This window comes from Lipophrys pholis, assembly GCF_963383615.2.
Source record: "Lipophrys pholis genome assembly, chromosome: 16".
NCBI classification, from domain to species: Eukaryota; Metazoa; Chordata; class Actinopteri; order Blenniiformes; family Blenniidae; genus Lipophrys; species Lipophrys pholis.
Genome location: NC_137634.1, coordinates 6831607 through 6838862, shown reverse-complemented (window position 1 = coordinate 6838862; position 7256 = coordinate 6831607). Strand labels below are relative to the sequence as shown.

At 44.4% G+C, this 7256-nt stretch overlaps 1 protein-coding gene across 1 annotated transcript in view; it reads left to right on the top strand.

The window, feature by feature from the left end:
• Positions 1-308: 308 nt before the first annotated feature.
• Positions 309-7256, top strand: part of gabra3 (gamma-aminobutyric acid type A receptor subunit alpha3) — a 111486-nt gene continuing 104538 nt past the window's right edge. Inside the window, exon 1 of the mRNA XM_080483680.1 lies at positions 309-733. The gene's annotated coding sequence lies outside the window, so the exon portion shown is untranslated. The remainder of the gene's footprint in view (positions 734-7256) is intronic.

Genomic DNA, 7256 nt, shown 5'->3' with positions numbered 1-7256 from the left:
CCCAAGGTCACAGAGTGTGGATGATCTGCTCTCATTTCCTACTACTGCAATGACTCAGATGAGATTGCTATATCACTGTCAGCAGCAGCTTTTAGGCTTGGCGTCTCTGTCGGTCGTGCTTGGACCTTGGGCACCTGCGTCAGTGCGCAGACCTCCGGAGCCCGCTGGATAAGTGGGCCCACTCACTGCTGTTCCTCTCGCCTGGGAGGCTGTTGTGCAATAACGCACGGGTAGGGTAGGGTAGGGGGTGTTGGAGGGGGAGGAGGTACGTGTGGGGGGGGGTAGAGAAAGAGTCCCTTCCAGCTGTCGGGAGCATCACTGACAAGCCGGTCGGTTGAGAGTGAGCCCTCCTGCACAGCCTCCACCGCACGTCCATGCGGGCATTAATCTGCGTGACAGATCACCGCCTGTAACGCAGCCCTCGGGTTCAGGGTTTGCCCCTCCTGCCCGGCGCCAATCTGAGATGGGTAGAAGGAGGGGGGCGGGAAGGTTAGTTTGAAGAGGGCAGAGCTGTGCGAGAGGACGCCGATTTCCCCCCCCCCCCTATTATTTCACCGCTGGAAAGAAAGAAAGAAAAAGAAAGAAAAGAAAAATAAATAACAACAAGAAGAAGGTCCAAACCCAGCGGAGAATAACAGCTGAGAGAGGACTCACATCAGAACAGCATTAACTTCAAGGAAACCCAGGCGGGAGAGAGAAGAAACAGCGGGAACACAACCCCTTATTGCTGCTGGTGAGAATTAATTTTTTTTTATTATCATTTATCTTTTTTAAATGCTGCTGTCTTTACCTGTGGTGCGTCTCAGTTGGTTTCGCACGCGTCGCCGCCAGGACAATAACCGGAGCCGCTTCTAAATGTGCTCAGTGGCAATGTTTCATTCACATGCAACAACTGCTGTTTGTGTGTGTACCGCAGTATAATTGATGGCTTAACAGGTCTTTCTCTCCCCGCTCCTCTGGAGTGATGCTGGCCAGAGGATGCGGCGGCGGCGGCGGCGGCTGGATGCGTATTGCGCTCAAGACTCCGCCTGGGAATTAAGTGTTGTGTTGGGCAGTGTGAGCAACAAATGTACCCCCCAAAAAAGCCTTCTTCTTTCTTTTTAATGTTTTGTGTGAACGCAGTTGTGACAATGGCCCTGTTAACCGCTGGAGTCGACTTCTCAGGACAGCGGAGGCGCACCACAATGCGACACTGAGCGAGCTGGAGGGATAATTGTGACTTTTCCTTAATGCGCGCGCGACGTCTTCCTTAATGATAATACATCACCCGCGCCTAGTGCTTTGACCACCCCGCGTGCCCAAATAATAAATGAAATAAAATGATCCACGTCAGACACGAGCTACCGCAACCTGTGACAAGACTGTTGATCCGAGGCTAAGTTAACCTTGGACATTCAGAGAGAGAGAGAGAATGAAACGCGTCAAAGCTGCGGGGGTCTGAACGCTGTCTGCGTTTCTCCACTCAATGACACCACCAGTAAACAAAAAAAGGCTGTTCAGCGCTGTTCCTGATAACCTTCCCCCGAACTGATAAGTTTGACGGACATGAAGGCTCTGCGTGTGTGTGTGTGTGTGTGTGTGTGTGTGTGTGTGTGTGTGTGTGTGTGTGTGTGTGTGTGTGTGTGTGTGTGTGTGTGTGTGTGTGTGTGTACAAGATAAACATTTCAACTCATTTGTTTCTGTAAATTATTTAAACTCAATATAGCTGTGCGGTTTTTCTGCACCATATAATGAGCAGGCATAAGTCTGTCTCATTAAAGAGAAAGGGGGAGAAATAGCTCTCTCTCTCGCTCTCTCTCTCCCTCTCTCTCTCTCTCTCTCATTCATGGGGTGTCAGTGGACACACATGCTGAGCCATGTCCGGCTGTTAAGACATCCCCATAACATCAGATACAAACAGCTTCAATTATGCAAATCTAAAAAAAAAAACATGTCCTTCCCCAATGCAGGAGTACATGCAACTCCCCCTGGAAAATCATGTGGAATTGGGTCAACACACATTCACAAACAAAGAAGACATCACACTCACACAGAATTTACATTGTGCCCGCGGGAAACGAATGGTTTCCATCCAGCGGCGATGCTGGACGGTGTGTCCTCCTCGTGCCGGGCACTAGCTGCTCTTAAAAAAAAAGGATTATTTGTCATGCCTCTGTGTCTGTGTGTGTGTGTGTGTGTGTGTGTGTGTGTGTGTGTGTGTGTGTGTGTGTGTGTGTGTGTGTGTGTGTGTGTGTGTATGAGGTGGTAATTAGCCGTTTCCCTGGTAAACACACATCTGGTGGTGAGTATTTAAATAGCGGAATTGGGGGGTGGGTTTTAAAAGGCAGGTTTGGCATGCACACAGTTCACATCGGGGAGAGTTATGATATTGCCTGAATATTCTCGCTTCATCTTTTTATGCTCTGCAGCCAGCCAAAGTCAGGGGGCGCGCTCTGGCTTTAATTAGTGGACATCATCCAGGCCCAGGTTACAAGATGTCACTCATGCTGAAGACGACTCCTCTCCACTCGGCTCTGTCTTCTGCATGCCTGAGATGCCTCTTTTATTTCTTCGTTTTTTTTTTTTACTAAAAGGCTTCCCTTCCTTTTGCCCATCACACATAGATGTTTTCACCACACCTCTCATTTGATGTAATGCACAGTCGTCTGTAGCTCCTCGCAGCCTGCACGCCACCGGCCTCATAATGCGATGACTCCCCAGCCTCACGAGTGTGACCACAAGTAAATGACTTTTCTCAGCCAGTTTCTTCATCTTTGGAGACATACGGTACACAGAGCTCAAACACCCCACCCCCTCCCGTTTTCCCACAGTAAATGGCTGCTCGTTGGAGGGGAAGCAAACTCCAGATTTATTGTCCAGCAGGGGAATGTGTCAGGGAGGGCAGATTTTGTTATCCGAGAGCTACAGATGGATGTGCCGCGCTCTCGCGACTTGGTGAACCTGCTCCATCTGAGGCGAAGTGATTAGAGAATCTGTTTGTGATTGCTCCTCTTTGCGTCCTGCATGCGAGTGCAGTCAAACAAAACATGTAGCAAAGACAAGAGGCAGATTGTTGCAGGGATTTGCATTATTCTTCCTCGAGGCACTGCGAGGCATGATGCAGTAAAATGCAAAGTATCTCCAGTGATTACAAAATAAATTAGAGTAATGTCTCCCATTGTGTTAAGGAAGAGCACTCTTTGTTTTTTTGTTGTTGTCGTCTCTCCGTTTTTTTATTTCCGTCCATAAATTAATGTAAAAAAAAGTTTTTTATCCACAACATGTTTCAGAAAGGACTGGTAAATAACAGGCTCATCCTCCACTCCCTTACAGTTTGAACACACAGTCAGAGCACTCGGTCTCACAGAGAGGCTCGTTTCTGAGATGTCAATACGAGCTGAGATCCACCACGCCGGTCAATCCGCCATAGAACTGAGGCACAAAGGCAACTGTGCGATGATGATAATGATAACAGCTGACAACAAGTAATCACAAGAGCCGTCTTCATACAGTATATTTGAGCCTCTGCTGTGATCGTGTCAGTCATGACCAATGAGCTCTGAGGGGAAATTTACAGCATGGCTCCGCGGAGTGAAGGATGATGAGAAGGGGAACAAAGCAGGACAAGGAGAAGGCCACGCTGGGTTAATACAGATGGAGAGAAAAGCACACGCACTTGCTTTCCTCATCCGGCACAACCGAGCATAAGTTGTTGGATAAAGTGAAGAAATTGAATATTTTAAGGTTGGGGAGTGCTCTTGCAGTACTTAAGAGTTTTTTTGTCATATTGGCTGCTTCCAAGAATTTTACTTGGCTCATTCGTTCTCTGTCGTGGTGTGCTCCCATCATTTTCCCATTTACGTGCTGGAGAGGAGTGAGATTAATCACTGAAGCTGCACTCACATAGGGAAAATGTAACCTCCAGATAGATGATAATTTCTCTGATTGTCACTGATCTCATTTCTGGGCAAATTCTCTGCTCCGTCTGTAATTTGTTACAGGAAGAAAAACCCACAAACAGATGAATTGTAGTGCTGTAGTTTTGGCAGGGACGAAGGAATCCGGAACGATCTCATGTGAATGCACACCCCGGCCATTTAGGGAATAAAAGTGCTTGGCAGAACTACATAAAACACTTTCAACAAGTACATTATGAACCGAACAAATCATCTTCTATTGTTTGATGAAAGACTGTTGGAGCCGCTGCTACAGTTGCACAACTCCCTCATTCAAATTATTCTGGTTCGATCATCAGAGATCACATTTGTTACTTGAGAACATATTTTTGTGCTCAGCTGGAGATCCCATATTGAATGCAGCTTCTTTTTTATGGAAGTAGAGCATCTTTCCACTGAAAACATGACAAAGGCACTTTTAATTTGTGCAACATTTTTTGCAAGATTCAGCACACTTGCCTCTAAATGAAGTCATTGACGTTCATTGTCTTATAGCAGCGGTAAACAGGAGTCATTGTGACCAGCTTTTCTTTCTTGTTCTGATTTTTAAAGGAGTATAGATAGAGGTTACCATTTGTTTTAACCCATTAGGAACTGCAACAGTCCTGCTCACCACATTTCAGTTATCTTAAAAACTTTAACTTATGAAACCTATCATTACAAAAAAATAAAAAATATATATATATATATATATATATATATATATATATATATATATAACAGAAACAGAAAAGGTGAAACAAACATTGCTCTCATGCAAACGTGGCCTTTATAGGACCAGAACAACAAATGTTTGCAGGTAAAACCTGTTGCAATCGTAAAAGGAGGTGAATTTCTGGTGTTCTGGTTGATGCTCTTCTTGATTCAACCTTTACAATTTTTATCTGATGTCACATATGTGATGCGCCTATTTTAACACAAGGTGTGAACTTTTCTTGAACCTTAAGATGTATTTTTGTTGCTTTAAAGCAAACTGCATCTCAAAGGTCACAATGTGCTGTAGTACCGTTTGTATTATTGACCAATGTCCTTCGGAGTGGTTTGGACGTGAAGATGAGTTGGAACTAAAAATACTACTGTTTTGTAGGAAATGCATGAAGAGATCTATTTTTTATATTTTTGATTCAAATTTAAGGTTGGTGGAACGGCGGAGTAGTGGTGAGCTCAGCCATCTCACAGGAAGTATGTTCCTTGGTTTGACCCTTTCTGTGTGGAGTTTGCATGTTCCCCCTTTGACTGCTGGAGATTGTTTCTGGTACTACTGTTTCTTCCATCCTCATTGGAGTAACTGGCTCTGAATTTCTAATTGGAATTATTCTATGCATCAATAATTTTCCGATCTGGACCTGCACGTCATATGAAATTTGATCAAATGGGAGCTCCTCGTCTTTGGAGTCACTTTGTAAATCTTTGCTTTGATGTGCCACTCTAACTGCTCATACTTTGATTAGAGCGCTTTATTTCTTGGAAGTGCGATCCCCGTGCAGCTTGAGGTTGAGGACGATCAAATGTCACCTTGCGCTTGCTCATTTTCACCTACTCTCCCAAACCATATATGTCTTCGGCGCTCCCTGTAACCTTTAAGACTGACAGTCAAAATCTCCCAAATGTCAGAATCCTTTAGGAGCCTGAAGCTTCATACGAGCTCCACGTGTCCCGGAGAAACAGAGTATCTGGTCCTGAGAAACTCCTAAAATGTCAGAGATTATTATACACATGTGAGAAAGATAAATGCTTTATTTGAAAGTGAACAACCTTCAAGAAATTTTGTTCCTCTGGTAGAAAAGTATTATTCATTTGATCACCTGGCAGCGAAGAAAAACTTAAAGCATTAAACGTTGGACTTCTGATGGAAGCTGGTGGAGACAAAAAGACATTTTAGTTCTTTTAAAGATGTTGAGTGGCCACATTCTGTTCCCGATTCAGATAAGATTAGAAGCATTGCTTGAAGGTTATTGGCAAAGACAGTGTACGCACTTTATGCGAATCAGGGTGCATGACACAAATCGCGTTCAAGTGTGATGTGCGCGGAGGGAGTGGTGGCGCGCTTACAGCGTGCTGAGGCTGCTGGCACACCAGAGCAGGCAATTAAACCTCTACATGGCTGCGTAGCCTCCTGTGGACACGTTCTTGTTTTTTTGCGCATGTATGTGGGAAATTTAACTCAAGACGAGCTTTACTGAAACACATCTAATTGTGTTTGATCACCTCTGTCACAGATGTGCTATAATTGCGTCTCTGCGTTAAGATGCTTCAGGTGCTTCAGTGAGGAAAAATTGAGAAAACAAAAACCAACAAAAAAGCCAACATCTTCTACGCTGTTGTTGCCCTGGTAACCTGGTGTTTTTGTTAAAGACTGTGGTGATTATTGGGAACCAAAGGTCCTGAAGGAGAGAAGCTTTAATTGTCTTTTTTTTTTTTTCCCTTCTTTTTCTTCAATTGCACCTTAGTAAATTGTGCATGTCACCGAGTCCTGAGGGTGCCACCGTCCTCAGCGCTGAGCATCTTCACTGCATCAAGAGAGAAATTGTGTGATATGTCAAGATATAAGCGCCTAATACGAGGGGTGCACAGGTTTGTTGTCGTTTCCCCAACATTCTGGCGATCCCAGAGCAATATTAAAATGATGAAAAGGGGGGGATTCTGCTTGGCGCATTTGTCTGCGCTGGCAGTGGAGCAGTGTGAATCATTTGAAACATATTTCTGACTGGGCGGACATCTGCGAAGCAAAAACAACCGAGCGTCGTGACAGCAAGGGCAAAATTTGACAGCGCTCGCTCATCTGCATAGTGCCTCTTAGGTTCAAGTGTTGGAGTGATTTGAGGAGCTTTACGTTATCTTTCTCGAAAATGTGTGTGTGTGTGTGCAAATGACCCACACACATTTTATCTGACCTTTCGTTACCACGGGGAGTCGAACTGGCTTGAAGATAATGCTTAGGCCTAACCTGTAAGGTTAAATACTGTGGGAGGCAGTAATATGGAACACTAAAGTTAAGTCGATTACTGTTCAAACGCTGTGTGTGAGGGTATCAACAGTAGGCTGCCATTAGTTTATGACCACAGTCTTAAAGAACACGTATGCCAAGGATTTGTTTAGAGCATGTAATGACTTTCATGGCCACTACAGGTTCTCTTTCAAGGCTAAAAGCTTCATTTTTTTTCACATTGTTAATGTATATTTTGACTAAATAATTATCAAATAAATAATTTCGGTGCATCACTACAATATATTTACTGTCAATTATCATAAGGCTCTTCTACTTCTACATACAGTAGAAATGCTTTTGCAGCTTCCCTGGTGTCTCCTCTGCACCAACAG